Below are 16,526 nucleotides of genomic sequence, written 5' to 3'. Positions count from 1 at the left end.
GTTACATCTCTGAGCAAATACTAGAATTGAGCCCTACCTCCATCCAAACTTCTAGGATAGCAGGAAACACCTTCCAGGTCTTAGCCCCTTCTGTTGCTGTAGCCTGGAACACTAACGCTTCATCCACTCTCATTTGAGCTCTATCAACACCTCCTGTCAGTGTTGATGTTCTTCTTCTCTTTATTTGTTTAGTTCTGTTTATTCATCTTTTAATTAATTAGTTCAACAAATGTTGAATGTTATTAAGTGCAAGGATCTGGTTGGGGGTGGTGGGTAGGTCCAGTGGGGAAGGCAACAAGAGGTAAGAAAAAGAGCCCTGATTTGGTCCCCGGCTCAGCCTGGTTTGGTTCACAACGTGAAGCTCTTCCCTATTCTATTCTTGGACGGTAGACATGCCTCATTGATGCTCACAAAGCCATAGGCTTGTGTTTAAATTCTGTTTTCTGTCTGTCTTCCCAATAAATCTCTAAGCCACTTCAGGTCAGAGATTGTGCCTACCCCATCTCTACAACCTTCTGCTCAGGAAGTTTTAGCGCTAAACTAACAAGCAACCTAAGAAAGAGCAGCTGCTTTCAAACCTGCCCCTTTTCTTCTTAGGTGTTTCCTTCCAGAGGACAGGCAACCTCACTCATGCCTTTCTTTTTCCCACAAATAAAAGCTTTTTTTTTTTTTTTGTAATTAATTTTTAGAATACATTCACCTCCTTCTCAGAGAGAATTGTTCTATTTCCTCTTCTGGAAAAATTCATGCTCTAAACCCACTTCAAGCATTTTGCCTTCATCTGTGTACTTTACTTCCTAAAAGACTCCTCCAAGGGGGAACATAGACATTACTATATCTCCATAGATGGTGCATTTCTGAAAAGATGAGGGTGATTATAAATGCTTTGATCAAAGCGAACTTACTGATGGAAAATAAAAGTATGACCTCTTGGCATGTGTTCACTAATATTCAGGAAACTCTCATCAATTCACGGCCCACTAGTACAACTGCCCCAAAGGATTTTCTGTGAATGGACATGTTTTAATCTGTGCTATCTATGCAGCAGCCACTAACCACACAGGCACTTGAAACATGGCTAGTGTGAATGAGGAGTTGAATTTTAAATTGTATTTAATTTTTGTCAACTAAATTTAAGTTTAAACACCTACATGTGGTTAGTGGCTACCATATTGGACCAGTAAAACTAGGATGATAGGAGTGGATTTCTTATAGAAACAGACTGATGTGAAACAAAAGAAAGATTGTTCCTATTTTTGAGGAAGCTCTAGAGACAGTGAAACTTTCCGGAAATAAGTCCTGAGAACTTGAAGGAATTGTGGGGAGTTTGTGGGGAAAGCTGTAGAGGTTGGATTTGAGTCAAATTTAATTTGATCTCCAAGCTGACACCTACATTATACTTCAGTAAAAAAAACAAAAAACAAAAGACAAAAAAACGACTTTGTCATATCTGCAGTTTTCTGACTCTTGTTTCCCTTATGGAAGCTCAGATGGCAGTGATCCCTCCGCCTTCCTTTTCAAATAAGCTATGACCTCCATTTTGAGTCAAAGAGTGAAGCTTCTCATTGCTACCTCACTTGAAGTCACAGATGAATTGTCTTCAGCTTTGGAGTGACAGCAATTCACTTTGTACCCATTTTAACTATTGAACAGTTTCCACTTTACTGTTGGTGCCCATTGGAAGTTGTTTGAAAGGGTCAATTTTTTGACATCTAGACATCTCAATACTATTAGATTGGCATGAGAAAGGACCCTTGGCCAGACAGGTGCAACGAGGTGGGGAGCTCTTAATGGGATGGTCAATATGAGAAAGAGATCAAAGCAAAATGCTTTAGGGGTATGTGAAAAACAAAGTCTAGCAGAGGGGTTTGGAAAAAAAACTGAAGGGGCTGTATAATGAGAAGACGAGTCTTGAAATTTTTTCCAATTCTGAATCTTAAGAAAACAGCATAAGCTACTTATTACTTTAAAAGACTATGGAAGAGTTCCTCCTCACCCCGTTAGGGTGCAAACTTTTAGAGTCTTGGGCTTAATCCTTTTATATTTGACAGAGATATTGACCATGAACAGTACTGCAGGCAACATCCCATGATACTGGACCAAATCTTATCAGCAGGAGAGAGGAAATGAGTCACTGAGGAAATGTTCATTAACTTTTACAGCCAGTTTGGAGAAACTCCTGCTGTGAGGACAGAGGAGTTTGTGTCTGCTCACTCAGTCTTGATGTGGAGGACTCATGGCATAGAGTAATCTCCCTATCTCCACATTTTCTGGGAATGTACTATCCATAGATTCTGGAAAGTTCTACCACTTAGAAAGCATTAGCTGATTTGCTCAAGAGGCACAAAGGGAGTTATGGCACGGAGATGTAAATTGAGAAATGCCATACCTGACTAGCTCCTTTTTCATTCTTCAATACTTTCAATCCAGGCTTCATCTCCTCCATGAATCCTGCCCCAAACCAGCCTCTTCTCTGTAATAACATTCTTCTTGTGATATAGAAATTATTTGTTTATGGGCCTGTTGCTCTCAACAGGGTGCCACTTGTCAAGAACAGGGATGTGACTTTCCATTTCTATCTGCGTATCTGGAGCTTAGATGGTGTGCAGGATGTGTTTGCAGAACTAAACTCAATATATCGGAATGCCCAGGGCCGTGCTTGACACACAGAAGACACATAATGTACATTATCTCGCATCTTCTATACTTTCTTCTAAAGATTTCCACTGACTTGTTTGGGCTCATTATCTGCATAACATACACATTTTACAGATACGTATGTGAAGGTGTGGAAAGATTGTTATAATAGCAGGCAATGTAATTCATTTGGGGAGGTGTCTTCAAAGACATTCCCTTGATAAGCAAATTGGGGTGGAAAGTAAGATCCTAAACATATTGATTAGCAGGACGGAAGCATAAAACATATTTCTAAATAGTTCTGTTTTTGAGCAATAAACATGAAATTTGGTGGTGGGCGGCAGAAAGAGGTGAGGAGAGGGTGGAAGAAAAGAGAGAGGTTAGCGAGCATTGTGGTGTGCCCAAAAGACTTTTAAAAACAGGTTTTGCCTAATGTTAGGCCCAATTTTTGTAAAAGACCACATAAACTGCTCTCCATTTCCCCAAGAGCTTTGTACATTCAGTCATATTCACAGAGACCTTATCAGACTGGGGGTTTGGTTTGCTTTGATTTTATTTTTATATTAGGATTGTGCCACATAATCTTAATGGAAGATTCCAGTATTATATGTAGACCACGATCCCATTTTTGTAAAAGAACTAAGCTATATAGGTATTTGTGTGTATATGTATTTATGAGCCTAGAAAAAGCATGTAAACCACACTACTCCGTGATTACCCAGGAGAGAGAGGTGGGAATGGGAAAAGGGAAGAGCTTTCACTTTTTACGTAGCTGTGCATTGTTCCAAGTGGTCAATAGCATGTAATTTGGGGTCACCCTCATTTCTCTTTTCACTTCATTTTGGATTCTGGTGGCTCAGAATTTCTTCCTCCCTCCATACCTCCCTTCCTTCGTTCCCCTTCTTCTTTATGTCATTTTATTTCCACGGTGCTATCTACTTGCTTCTCTTCTCTTGGGTCTTGTCGTATCACCTCTTCAAGATGACTAGGTGAAAATGTATTCCCATTATTGCCAGATTCCTTGTTAATTGTGTTCTGTTTCACATTTCAAAAAGATTGTTTTAATGATGACATCACTATATTAGGTTTAATGCATGCATCTTACACACCAACCTTGAAGGATTTTGACAAATCTATACAACTGTGTAACAATAACCCCAATCAAGATATAGACGATTTCCATCACCCGGGGGAGATTGTCTCTTGCCCCCTCCCACCAAGATAACACTATTTGGACTTCATCACTACAGAAGAATCTTGCTTCTTTTGTCTTATGTGAGTAAAATCATACCATATATACTCTATCATGTCTGGATTTTTTCACTTGAAATAATGTTTTTGTGATTCTTCCACATTGTTGCCTGGATTAATAATTTGTTCTTTTCTAACGCTCGGTAGCATTCCATTGCATAAGTACAGCATAGGCCATCGTTCTTATGATTTATGATTACTCATTCTTGGTTGGTGGACCTTTTAACTCTTTACAGCTTCTGAACTAAAGCTGCTATGAGTGCTGTTTGTCTTTTGGTGGATACATGTTTTCATTTCAGGAGCAGGCATGGGATTGCTGGCTCACAGGATGAGTGTGCATTTAAGTTTGTTAGAAAGTGACAAACTTTTCCAGAGCATTGGAACCATTTTACACTGTGTGAGTACAACGTACACTGTGTGAGAGTTCCAAGGGTTTCACATCCTCAGTAACACTTGCTATTGTCAGTCTTTTACTTCTCTCATCCTAAGTCAAAAAGTAAGATACTATTTCCTATGCTATAATTTATCACAAAGTGAGGGATTAGAAGCTACCCAAAGAAAATGACTCAGAGCTTAATGAGAAGAGAATTCATACATGGGAGAATCAGTTCCTTTCTGGGCCTCTTAATTATCTCCAAAAAGATAGCACTGGAGTGGATGATTTCTGAGGCATTTCTAACTCAGTGGATTAGGAAGGAAGGCAGGCGAGTGTATTGTTGGCATATGGCCTTTGGCATCAGGATTCAGGTTCTCACCAGGCTCTGCCACCTATTAGCTGGAGGGAGGGCTTTGGGTAGATACTTAGGCTCAAGAGCACTCTATTTTCTTACTGATAAAATCAGACATGAATTGTGCGTCTACCATAGGAAAGTTTTGAAAATTAAATAAGACAATGAATGCAAAGAGTTTTGCATAGGACACAGTGAAGACTTCATAAATGTCCGATTATAAAAACACAGACACTTTCTATAGGCACGCTGACGACACCGACTCCATCTTGTTCTCCCCCCTGGGCCACAGATGGTGCCACGTTAGATAACTACCCTGTGACCTCACCACTATGTCCCTTGCTCTATAAAAGCTGTGGCTTGAGGTCCAAATGGGGCAGAGAGGGGAGGCAGACAATGGCTTCATATCACTTAGATCTCTGCCCACCGGCTCCTCCTTGTTAGTAAGTTAGAAAGTTAACAAGTTACCCCTTGTTAGTAAGTTAGTAAACTGTACAAATGGTGTGGAGTAGCTTGCTTCATTTTTCCATCTTAAAGTGCCTTCTCAGTCTGGAGGATACTTTACTGGCCTTCCTCTGCCTTTTAACAATTTCTAAAGTATATTCTTCAGGAGAAGGTGGTGTTACAATGACATGATAAGTCCTTAGTGTGGCTGACGTGACAAGATGGCAGTTTCCAACTTGTGGGGTCTTCAAAGAAAGTACAGTGCTTCATTACCACAAAAATTTTGAAACATAAAGTTGAAGGGCTTTTACAAAAGTAGTGTACTTTCACCTGTATACTCATCACTTACAGTCTATCATTAGCATTTTACTATCCTTGATTTATCAAATACACCTCTATATAAATATTTACCCAAATCCCAATGTACCCATCAATCCAGGTTGGGATTTTTTTATGCATTTCAAAGTAGATTGCAGACATCAGTACACTTTCCTCTAAATACTTTGGCATACATATCATTTACCAAGTTAAATATTTATTTACAGATTTTTATTTTGAGGTAAAATTAAAAGACTTTCAGTTTTGACAAGGGTACACAAATGGGTAAACCAAACCCCTATGAAGATACAGAACATTTCCATCACCCTAGAAAGTTTCCTGTGCCCCTTCTCAATCAATTCCTACTCCATCCACAGGCCAGGACTGTTCTGATTTTTTTCATCATAGGTTAATTTTAAATTTCAGAACTTCTATCAGTAGAATTAAAGAGTATGTGATCTTTTGTACATGGTTCCTTTTACTCAACAAAATGTTTTTGAGATTCGTCCATGTTGTTTTGTGTGTCAGTAATTTGTTCCTTTTTATTGTTCTTTTTAATATTCCATAGAATGAATATCTCAGTTTATCCATTCTATTGGTAGGTACCTGAACATTTTCAGTGTTTGCTATTCTAATAATAAAGCTGCTGTGAACGTTCTTGTATAATAAGTCATTTTGTGGACATGTTTTAACTTCTTTGGGGTAAATACCTTGGAAGCACCGAGTCATAGAATAGGTACGTGTTTAGTTTGATAGGAGTCTTCCAGACTTTCCTCAAAGTGGTTGACTTATTTTACATTCTCAGCAATGATGTATGAAAAGGGTTTTTTTTTCTATTTCTTTAATGTGTATTTACTTTTGAGAGAGAGACAGAGCGAGAGAGCCTGAATGGGGAAAGGGCAGAGAGAGAGGGAGATACAGAATCTGAAGTAGGCTCCAGGCTCTGAGCTGTCTGCACAAAGCCCGCCACGGGGCTTGAACTCATGACCTGCGAGATCATGACCTGAGGTAGAGTCGGACGTCTCACCGACTGAGCCACCCAGGCGTCCCTTTTTTAATTTTTTAAAATTATTATTATTTTAATGCCAAATGGCTTTTCCTAACTGGAGACATGGCTGATGACTTCGGGAGCATGAGTATGGGATACAGGAACACCACCACCACCATCCCACCGGGCTTTAGGAAGTACATTAGTTGTGTAAGGAATCCTAGGAATAGCATGAGTTCCTGTCACACCACACAGGGTACTCAACTGATTAGGGCATGGGAGGCCCTGGTGTCACTAGTAGGGAAGTGTCCCATGGTGAGTCATTATACCTGTGACCATCTATCAGATAAATACATTCTTTATCCCTTCTTGGTGACTCCTAAAGATAAGGATGATCAAACAAAATAATATCATATCCGGAGAAATCCAGATCTCAGTAGTATTTAAAATACAGGAATGCAGAGTTAATGCCAAGGAGCAGCCAGTGGGCACCAAATTTGAGTTCTATGGGTAAAGGTAGGGAGTCAAAGGCACAAGTTCTTTGTAAGAAGTTACCAGTTGTTTTTCCTGAGTAGAAATGGGTTCTTTGTTTACACTCTACCTCATGTAGCCCATATGCTTCCTCATATCTCTTTGAATGACGATGTCCCTTATTCAACAATCCCCTAAACGTTCATCAGATAAGGATTTTATGAGCATCCTTCATGGGGTTCAGCTTTAAAATGATTAAATCTTATGGTTTTATTGCAAAGTCTTGCCTCTGTTTCCTTTTTAAGATGACACAATTTATAATATGCAAACTTGCTCTCTCTTCCCTGAGCAAACAGTTGGCCATGACACAGGTGGTCATAGAGTTGGGTCCATGTTTGTGAGTACAGTTATGTAAGAGCCTCTTATCTGGAATAGCCCTGGGAATGAACGCTTGCATACAGGAGACAGAAGGCATTCAGCTGACTACTTCAGGATATATGCTTTCAAAAGCAAAGTCGTTGGGAAGGAACCAGAATTACAGAATGTCAGAGCCAGAGGAGAACATGGAGCTCATTGATACCTCCTCCCCTTCTGATAAGGGAGATAGTGGAACAAAGCAGGAATAAGCCTGACATCTGTGCTCACAGTTCATTGGACGTTGTCACGATTAAGATTTTTTTTTATGATGAAGGAGAAATACACTCCAGCCAGCTCAAAGTCAAGTGGGTTTGTTGAAAAGATAAAGAAGCACCTTGCAGAAACGAAGTGTGCCTAGACCTTGGGGGCTCTGTAGAGGAAAGTGAGAAGCCATCGACTGGTGGTTGATGCTGCCACTGCCTCTGGGGTCACATGGTCTGTTGTCTCCTTTGGGCGTCTACTCTACTCTCCTGCTTCTTCCCTCAGCCTGGCATTCCCTGCATATTCGTCTACATGAAACTGAACATCGCTGTCCCAGTCCCCATGCTACCTGAACCTTCGGGTCAAATTTAAAAAGTGTGAAGTGGCTGGCTCTTTAAAACATGTCTGTTGGAAAGACAGCTGAAATCCCAATATTGTGACTCCTGGTTTAGTGATTTATGCCGAACTTGCTCCTCAGAACATGAGCACAGTGAGAGAGCTTTGCCTCAGTTTTCTCGTTGCCAAGACAGGAATAATAATGTTCCTACCCCGCAGAGTTTTTGTGGTGATTAAATCCGTTTAGCATAGAACAATGCCCAGGGCGTATGCTGTTAGTGATGCCTGATGTTATTAGCTAGTACTCTCCCTCTGCTCTCCCCCTGTCGACGCCTCCACCGCTTGCCCCCAGAGCCACTCTCCATGCATCTCTGTCCTGCTTTGTCCTCCTCAGAGTGCATACCCTGGGCTCTCTTGTTGACAGGCTCCCAGGTAGGTTTGGTCAATGGGAGTCACCAGAAGGGACCCGGAAGCTGAGAGGAGAGTGAGGTCAGTATTTCCCTCTCCGCCCTCCCTGCACTGACGCCGACCTTCTGGAAGTACCTACATCCTTCCATTATTTCTGTGGCCCTCTTCCGCAGTCCTAATTCTCAGGAGCTCTGAGTAGCTGCATTTCTCTCCTTGTTTCTTTGCCTCCCACAAACAACGGTCCAGAAGCCATCTCTTCTTCCAGACTCTAAGAAGCGCATGGTAACAGGAACACTGGCATCCAGGAAAAGGCCCTGTGGTGCCTTCTGCAGGCTGCAACTAATGTCAAGAGATGCAGCCATGAATTTGGCTTCCTGATGTCAGTGGGAATCACAGGATCCTGGAAAAGTAGGCGACAGGTGACAGTGCTTAACCTTCTGGAGAAAAGACCTGAGCAATTGCCTTGGGGGAGGGACAGGAGAGGAGAGGCTCCATGCTCAGCTGGAGAGCAATGGGGCTTCGTGTTCCAAAAACATTTTTGGAACAAGACCTATGCACCCCCTGGATCACATGACAATGGAAGATACACACATTTCTCACCTGCGCCTGAACATAGGGGAAGAAACGTTTAAGCTGAACTGCTCTGCGTACCCTTCCTGCATCCACTAGGACAGGCAGAGAAAAAGAAGATGTGGGGACCAAAGGAGAAGGGAATGAGGCCCCTGCCTAATTCTCCTTGTCATTGGCAAAGGGGGGCATTAGTCATGACCCCCAGCCCCACAAGGAACGTATAAATATCAAGATCCTGCTGAACTCACACCCAAAATGTGACTTGCTGTAGACAGAGCTATAAGGGACCATCAGGCCCTTGGCCGGGTGCACCACATTGGCCACTTTGGCTTAGTTTCACTGTTTTGTCTGAAGTCCCCTGGAGTTGCCAGGATGCAATGGTGAGGTAGTCAGTTCTGTGGTTCCTCTTATAATTTCTTCCTTTCTGAAATGAATGTAGCCAGCTTTCATTTTCTGGGCTTAGAACTGGGAAGTCCCATGGATCAAATGGAAGGAGGAGAGATACACATGAGATATTCATAGCAGATGGCCGCAGAAGTTAAGGCCCTTTTACATACTTTATACCAGTGAAGGCTCTGGGACAGACACTTGTATTCAGAGAATGTACTTTCTTAACAGCATATGCCATTCTGAGGTTCAGTGCTCAGATAAATGATACGGGACTCTAGGGAAAAGAAAAGTTATTTGCTAATGAAAACCCAAGGGAAACTCATATTACATAGAACTGACAGACCAAAGTAAATTAGAATGATAGCCATACAATCAGCACCTTTGATCAAGCACTAACCTACGAGAGCATCGTTTAAAAGAAGGTGCCTTGGAGGCACCTGGGTAGCTCAGTCAGTTGAGTGTCTGACTTGGGCTCAGAGCCAGCTTGGGATCCTCTGTGTCCCTCTTTCTCTGCCCTTTCCCCGTTCGCGCCCTCCCCAAAATAAAATAAAAAAATAAAAGGAGGGGCTCCAAGCATAGTCATTTTTCATTGAGTTACTGTAGAATGGTATTCTCAAAAAACAATGACTGTCGTGGTTGGTGTATTTAGCGTATTTTTCTTTTGAGTTTTCTAAATCTATTTCATTATCCTTATCTTTAGGTTAAGCCATTCAAAAAAGAATCTGGTTGGGATGCCTCGGTGGCTCGGTCAGTTAATCATCCGACTTCGGCTCAGGTCATGATCTTGCAGTTCGTGAGTTTGAGTCCTGTGTCCGGCTCTGTACTGACAGCTCAGAGCCTGGAGCCTGCTTCAGATTCTGTGTCTCCCTCTCTCTCTGTCCCTGCCCCTGCTCATGCTCATGCTCTGTCTCTCAAAAATAAATAAAAAACATTTAAAAAATCTGGTGTCACTGAGTGCATATGGAGATCTCGTTTATTTGTCATATCTCTTTGACCTGGTTTTCCTACCGGCTTGGGTTGTGTTTACTGATTCTCTTCCTTTTTGGTTGAAGACATTTTGCGACCACTATCCCAGACAACATCAGAATCGCAGCCAGTAGGAGGAGGAAGAGGCACATTAACAGAAACAGCAGAGGATGCTTTTTCTTGGATGGGTGATCTTTGATCCCTGATCTCACCTGGAGCCTCGCTCTCCCTGCTGCCTCCAAACCCAGCCTCCTCACGGAAAGGAGGGCCTAACCATACAAACAGTGGCAGTTGTTTCTATTGTTGTAAACACCCAGGTCGTCGCACTTCTCAGGCCAACAGCCCTTCGCAGGGCTGTGATTTTGACACCTTGTCTGTGAAGCATACCACATCCTCACCACAGGAAGTGCTATCCCTTGCCATGCCTAAATCTGGCAATCCGCTGGCTATTAAAGATGCATCCTACCGTGCACCTGCAGAAGAGATGTACCTTCTGCATATGAGTGGAAATTAGAGTAGTGTGCTCAGGAATGTTGGGGATGGCCTTGACACGGATACACTGCAGGTTTCTATAGAACATACTCTCAGTTGTACATGTTATATAGCCTAGCCACCCCTCCGTGGCTTCTTCTCCAAATATGTCTTTACACCAATAGACATTGAATGTAGCACCCCTTTTTGTAGCAAAGGGGAACACATTTGCAAGGGGTTGCATCATGCTTATAAGAATCAACTGGGCAGAGACTTGAGTTCCCATCACAGTATTCTGCAAGGTCATATTCATTTTTTTCCTGCTTACATATGTGTCCAGATGGATGTAGGTGACACTTCGAACAGCAGAGTCCCATGCTGTGGTTGCGCCACGCTTGAATTTACAGTCTGGTTGGCAACACTCATTGTTTTGACAGGCCTCTTCTGAGCCACAGTCACATTCCTCTCCTTCCCCCACTACTTTGTGTCTACATCCCTTCACTGAAAATGTCATGTCTGATATATTATTGAGACAATCAAGTATTTGGCATATTAAGTTAAAATAACTGACCAAACTACAACTACTAAACCCATTCTGCCCAAAACCCATGATACACCTAGGACTGCCTCCCTTACGTTGACAGAGTGCAGAATCACCCATCATCCCTACAGCATGTCCCAGTAGACACATAAGCAGAAGACACCATGTTTTCTGTTCCAAGTGCAAGTTGATGCACTGTGATATTTATCACAAACTTCTCGGATCCAGCCCCTCTTGCATGCATTACCAACGGACTCTTTTACAGAGATGTGTGACCAATCTGTTCGAGTTTGAGGATATTGGACATCTCTTCTATACTTTGAAAAGAAACAGAGACCATTAAGTAACTGCTTTTTACTAGGATTTATTTTACCACTGCTGATCCAGATTCCAATGGCTGCTAGATGTGTCTGTATATTCAGTGCCTGAAATGGAGAGTCCGTAAAACCTGACGGGACAAGTCCTTCACAAGTGATATGGGTTACATTGTGCTCCCTACAATGTAATACCAACTTCTTATGATCAAATACCAGAAGCGATTCCATATACTTTCTGTAGATAGGGGTGTCAGAATGTTCCAGCCGCTATCGTTGTTCACAGATGTGCTCTTCTGGTCCTTCATGAGTTACAGCACAGGCCTTAGTGCTCACCTCCCCGTCTTTTAGGAGATAACAGATGTGCTCAAAGCTGGAGGAGGCTTTGAGGGTCTCAGTTTGGAAAAGCAGGTCTCCCATGGTCAGCACACCACAGAGGCCCCCAGGCATGTACTCAGTATGACTTTGGCCTCCTGGGAGCCTTCCACAAAGCCCCTCTAGTTGCAGTCTCTTTGGTCCATACTGCCTGTCCTCCAGAAGGCCTTCCTCCTCGGTGAGGGAGCACAGTCACAGGTGCGGGGTTCAGGAGTCTATGGGGCATCAGGGAGAGGACCTACTTCCCACCCAAAGAGTTCAGGAGGTAGGATACCCTCCCTGGCCCAGCCTGTTTCTCCATTCTGGGGTTCAGCTTCCTGGAGACAGTGATCTCATAGTAGTCAAAGCCCCACTCGGGACGGGCATTAAAAGCCTGCCCCAGGCACCTGGGACAATGTGGATGGCCAGCAGGTGAGTGACAGAATGGAGTGGTCCTGGATCAGGGAAGTCCCCATTGGCTTCCAGCTGGAGCACAGGCCCAAGGTCCAGCATGAACCACAGTGGCCAGCACCAGAACATAATACATAAATGTAGTTTTCCTTGGAAGTTTTGATAGATCCTTTGTATCTGAAGACAAGTCAGGGAAATTTTGCTGTGTTTATGTAATATGCTATGTAATGTAATATAATGTAATGTTGTCTGTATTCCTCCAACGTCTTTATTCCTTCCTTTGACTCATATTACTCCTCATTTAATTCCTGGGCCTTCCTTCTATACCTCTTATTATTTTATCCTCGGAACAGGAGCTGTTATCTGTCCTGCGTTTAGACAAAGATCTCACCCTTGACCTCTCAGTTCACTCATTTATTGTTTAGTTGTGTCTATAAACTCCTAAAGGAAAACTAAAGAGAAAATCATTATGACTGGAAATAAGCAATGATATCTTACATCGGGAACAAAAAAGACAAGCCATTGAAATAAAACAGAACTGATAGGGGTGCCTGGGTGGCTCAGTTGGTTAAGCATCTGACTTTGGCTCAGGTCATGATCTCACAGTTCGTGGGTTTGAGCCCCATGTTGGGCTCTGTGCTGACAGCTCGGAGCCTGGAGGCTGCTTCAGATTCTGTGCCTCCCTCTCTCTCTGCCCCTCCCCCACTTGCACTCCATCTCTCTCTTTCTCTCAAAAATAAACATTAAAAAATTTCATTGATTGATAAATTGAACATCATCAGAAGTTAAAACTTCTGATGTTTGGAGATTCCATCAAGAAAACGAAAAGGTAAGCCATAGATAATATCCACAATACAAATATCTGAAAAGGAATTTGTATCATAATCATAAAAAATCAGTGATAAGAAGGCAAATGACTCAATTAAAGATGGTCCATATATTTCAACCAATACTACACAAAAGATATAGAAAAAGTGATCACATGTAAAGATGCTGGAAACCATTCGCCATCAGGAAAATTAGAGTGAAAACCATAGTGAGACACTTCACATCAGCTAAAAAGGCGACAATTAAAAAGACTGACGATGTTGGAGAAGATGTGGAACAAATGACTTTCTGGTCATTGTCGAGGAGAAGGTAACATCCTATGACCCTTTTAAATTTTTTTTTTTTAACGTTTATTTTATTTTTGAGACAGAGAGAGACAGAGCATGAACGGGGGAGGGTCAGAGAGAGGGAGACACAGAATCTGAAACAGGCTCCAGGCTCTGAGCTGCCAGCACAGAGCCCGACGCGGGGCTCGAACTCACGACCGCGAGATCATGACCTGAGCCGAAGTCGGCCGCTTAACCGACTGAGCCACCCAGGCGCCCCTATGACCCTTTTAGAAAGCAGCTTGGCAGTTGCTGATAAAGGTAGATATATGCTTATTGTGTGAACCATCAATGCTACTCAAGATGTATAAGGACATCAAGCTACAAAAGGACGTGTGCACAATGTTCTCAGTTGCATCACTCACAGTGGCTCCAAATGGCAGCAATCAAAATGTCCATTCGCAGAAGAACAAAGCTGAAGGCATCACACCCCCTGACTTCAAACTATATTACAAAGGTATCACAATCAAAACGGTATGGTATTGCATAAAAACAAACACACAATCAATAGACGAATGGAGAGCTCAGAAATAAACCCGTGCATATATAGTCAATGAATTTATGACAGGAGAGCAAAGAATATACAATGGGGAATTGACTGTCTCTTTAATGAATGGTGTTGGGAAAACTGGACAGCCACATGCAAAAGAATGATTACTATTAGGCTACTATCATTTCACAGTGTATACAAGTATCAAATCATTCTGTGGTACACCTGAAACTAATATGATGTTAAATATCTGTTATACCTCCACACAAGCGTCCATTGACCTGTGAACAGATAAACTAAGTGCTCTATGTTCATACAGTAGAATACTACAAAGCAATAAAAGGAAGAAACTATTGATACTAACAATAACAATGAAGAATCTCAAAAATGTTCAGCTGAGTGAAAGAGGACAGATAACAAAGCGTGTATAGCATATGAGTCCGTTTCTATGAAGTGTTAGAGTAGATTAAGCTAATCAGCCATGACAGAAACCAGATCACTGTTTGCTTGGGTGAAAAATTGTCTGCCAACAGGCATGAGAGAACTCTTTAGATGATGGAAATGTCTAGGTCTTGACTGAGGTTGTGGTTACACCAGTGCATACATTTGTCAAAATGCATTAAACTATACACTTAAAAGGTACATTTTTAATGCTAAAATTATAGATCATGAGGTCAATTAAGAATAATATGTGGTATTGGCAGGTAGATAGCTAGATAGATAGATAACAGGTAAGTGGAAGAGTATAGAGAACTCAGAAACAGATCACAGTCTATAAAAAATTAATATATGGTAATGATATACCAAATCAGTAGGAAAATGATAATTTTTTAAAAAGAATCAATGCTGGGGGCACCTGGGTGGTTCAGTTGGTTAAGCATCTGACTTCAGCTCAGGTCAGGATCTTGTGGTTGACTTCGTGAGTTTGAGTTCCGTGTCGGGCTCTGTGCTGACAGTTCAGAGCCTGGGGCCTGCTTCAGATTCCGTGTCTCCCTCTCTTTCTGTTCTTCCCCCACTCGCTCTCTGTCTCTCTCTCTCAAAAATAAATAAACATTTTTTAAAAATTGAAAAAAAAAGAATCGATGCTGGCACAATTAGGTTGTCTGTCATTTTGGAAGGAGATAATGTTGGACCTCTGTCTCTTCATACTCAAAAATGTAATTTCTTCTTTTTAAGTTTATGTATTTATTTTGAGAGAAACGGAGACAGCACAAGTGGGAGAGGGGCAGAAAGGGAGAGAAAATCCCAAGCAGGCTCTGCACTGCCAGCGCAGACCCGATGGGGGTCTCAGACTCACAAGACCATGAGATCATGACCTGCACTAAAACCAAGAGTCTTAACCTTGGTTAAGACTTAACTGACCTGTCACTTAACTGACTGAGCCCCCCAGGTGTCCCTCAAAAATGTAATTTCTAAACAGATTTAAACCTTAAACATAAAGATTTAATTTAAAAATTAAAAACTTTAATAAAAATATAATAATAAAATTTTTTTTCAGTATGTGTCTAATTTTGGTATGGGGAGAAAATTTTCAACTAATCTTGGAAATCCAGGAGATATCAAGAAAACGATGGTATATTTGATGACATCAAAGTCTTCCACTTCCTCTGCATATTCTAGCTCTTCATTTGTAGAGAACTTTTGGTTTTGTACATTGCCTATGAACCCTGTGACCTTACTACACTCACAGATTAATACTACAGTGAGTCTAAGATTTCTTAGAATCTCCTACATGTTTTCTGCAGAGACTGTTTATTTCTTTTCCCCACTTTATTTCATCTTGTTTCTCTCTGTCTCCCTGTTTCTGTCTCCTCTCTGTCTCTCCCTCTCTTTTCACTGCATTGGCTAAGATCTCCAGAATAATATTGATCGGATGTGATGAGAGCATCCTTACCTTGTTCTCTGTCTCCGGGAGAAAGCATTCAGCATTTTACCATTAATCATGAACTATGTTCTTCATAGATGCATTTTGACAGTTTGAAGAAAGTTCCTTCTATTTCTTGTTTGCCATGAGGTTTTTGATTTTTAATCATGAATAAGTTTCAGTTTTGTTGAATGCTTTTTCTGCATCTGTTGAAAGAATTTCTATAATGTTTTCTTCATTCTCTTAATAGAGTGATATACGTTAACTGATTTTCAAATGTTGAACATACTTTGTATTCCTGCGTAAACCAGACTTGGTCAGGATGTCTTTTACCAGGTACATATGTCTGGATTTGATGTGCTCGTGTTTTATAGAGAATTTCTTGCACCTATGTTTAGGAGTAATGATTGCATATAATTTTTGTGTTATTAAAGCGTCAGTTTCTGGCATAGGAATTATGCTTGCTTCAAAAACAAATGGGGAGGTTTCTTCCTCTTCTATTTTCTCGAAGAATGTGTGTAATATTTATATTCTTTCTTTAAATAAATGAAAGAATTCAGTAAGAAATAATATGGGCTTGGATTTTGCTTGGTTTTGGGTTTTTTTGCTTATTTATTTTTTATAGATCCAATTTCAGTCATTGGTAGAGAAATATTCTTGTTTTCAATTTCTTCTGGTCAATGTTGGTGAATTGTCTTTTTCAAGAGATTTGTGGGTTTTATCTAAGTTATTGCTTTTATGGGCATAAGGTTCATCATAATTTTTCATTATTCTTTGAATGTCTATAGAATTGATGGTTATC

Source organism: Panthera onca, chromosome C1 (genome assembly GCF_046562875.1).
Source record: "Panthera onca isolate mPanOnc1 chromosome C1, mPanOnc1 haplotype 2, whole genome shotgun sequence".
NCBI lineage: Eukaryota > Metazoa > Chordata > Mammalia > Carnivora > Felidae > Panthera > Panthera onca.
The sequence above is the reverse complement of the archived record's forward strand: the minus strand, read 5'-3'. Positions refer to the sequence as shown.